The sequence below is a fragment of the Mastomys coucha genome, chromosome X (genome assembly GCF_008632895.1).
Source record: "Mastomys coucha isolate ucsf_1 chromosome X, UCSF_Mcou_1, whole genome shotgun sequence".
Classification (NCBI taxonomy): Eukaryota; Metazoa; Chordata; class Mammalia; order Rodentia; family Muridae; genus Mastomys; species Mastomys coucha.
Genome location: NC_045030.1, coordinates 91852956 through 91855392, shown reverse-complemented (window position 1 = coordinate 91855392; position 2437 = coordinate 91852956).

Sequence of the window (2437 nt, the reverse complement as noted above, 5' to 3'; positions counted from 1 at the left end):
CTCCTGATTTCTTTCCTAGGTTTTCTATCTCCAGGGTTGTCTCACTTTCTGATTTCTTTATTGTTTCTGTTTCCAGTTTTAGATCCTGGATGGTTTTGTTTATTTCCTTTACCTGTTTGATTGTGTTTTCCTGCATGAAGGCAATATGTTTTACTCAGTAAAATCCAATCTCCTGATAGCAATTCAAAACATCTTGTTTTTTCTGATTTTAATATCATGTTCCATTGTTACATGCATACATATGAATTAGGGTAAGATTTTCTAAAATTGCACATGCAGTAGATGGTTTGCAATTGCTTGTAGCATTTATTACTCTTCAATTTGTATCTATGTAGATTTAGTATCAACATAGTTTATATTTATAAGCACAGATACATTAGATACTAGAACTATAAAAATATAGCTATCTCTATAAAATTTTATTGACTTTCATAATTTTTAAAAAGTATATTTAGATGCATTTTAATTTTTATTGCTTGAGAATTTCACAATGCAGATAAACATTTTGATCATATCCAACTCCATTTCCCTCTCTTCCACCGTCTTCCCTATATCTTACATCTCTATTAATTCCCAACTCCATGTGCTTATATTTGTTTTATAAAATCACCCAGTCCTCTTAAAGCTACCTTTATGTGCATTGGTTTGAGACTATCTGCTGGAATATGTATAGCCTTTCAGGGGTTGCATCCCTGAAAGAAAACACTGTGTCTCCATCCCACAGCAGCCACTAGTTGTCTGTAGTTACTCAGCTAGGGTTGAGACTGAGCAATCTCCACCCAAACCCATGCTGGGATTTTGGATGGCTTGAGCTCATGCAAGTCTTTTGTATTGAGACAAAGTTTCTGTAAATTCATGAGTTCAATGATCCTATCATGTTTCATTGAAGAGGTCCAGTTACTCAAGTTCTTATAAACTTTTGGCCCAATCTTTTCAATAATTCTTGAGCTTTAGAGGGAGAGTTTGTGGTATAGATTTCCCATTTAAATATGAGCATAGCAAAAAGGAAGTTTATCAAATGAGGTTTGAGATATTTACTAATCTATGGTTATAAAGATAATTATTTAGGGCCCAATATATTACTAGATTGACCTAGCAGAATAATACTAGTTACTCCCATGGGGTCTATGACTTAGCAAACCCCACTGGGCTTACCAAGAGTTATGTATTTCCTCTTTTCAAGTGGTGGTCAATAGGGTACATGATACCCTTTTAATCTTAAATAATTGTTTTAAGCTCTAGGTGTACAACTTAGAGCATTTTCCTTGCCCATTTTTACCATAGTAAAAAAAGTACTAGTACAATAAGACATACCATGTCTCCTTCATGTCAAGAATGATCATAATAACTATGATCATATAGTTCATCTTATGTTTATATTTATAATATTCATTAAATTAATCCAAACAGTGTAAAAAAGAAATAATTTTGACATAAAACGTTTTTAATAATTTCTAATATATTTTATTTTGCTATTTAATTCTCAGTGGGAATTTATATTTTTGAGAGAAATAGATTAAAAACAAATTTTGCTTTTTACTCAATTTCTATATTGTCAAGTGTAATTTCAAATTATATAAACTGAATAAAATAAAATTTTAAAAAATTTCTATAGTATGATGGCTTGAATGAGCAATGTCTACTACAATCTCAGCTATTCGGATATTTGGCCCACAGTTGGTGGCACTGTTATGCTTAGGAGGTGTGGCCTTGTTAAAGAAAACCTTGTCAATAGAGTCAGGCTTTGAGATTTAAAAGCCTTATAGTTCCTAGGGTTATCTCTCTGCTTCATGCTTACCATTGAAAATGTAAATTCTCAGTTTAATGTTTAACACAGATTTACTCTGATTTTATTCAACATGAACTATGTAAAAATACTTTATAGTATACCACATAACTTTACTGAAAATGCATCCCTACCCAATATCAGAAGATTGAGATTTGTGCAAAATAGTAATATCGTTCCAGTAAAATTTGATCATTCAAACCTTATAAAACAGATTTCTAGCTACCAAAATAGAAATATAAATCATATTTTCTATATTTTATGCATTCATCTACATCTTTAAAATAATTAAATTATAGCAGAGGTCTTCCCTTTATTTCCTTTCCCAAGCTCAAAATAAAAAAAAATATGAAAGATAGGTTGAAAACACTAGATTCTAAATAAATATATTTAAGGTAATCCAAGGTATCAATATTATTTTAAAAACAACTAATTGAGAACATAAAATAGAGCTCTACAATATCATATTCTTTCTATAAGAAATGTAAAATGCAAAATACAAAGGGAAGATCTGAGAAAGGACCATGGTCAGAACCCTGTTGAATGATTAAATATTATGTACACAAATATGAATTTAAAACATGAATGGGGTACAGAGCTAAACAAAGAATTCTCAATTGATGAACACCAAATGGCTGAGAAGCACCTAAA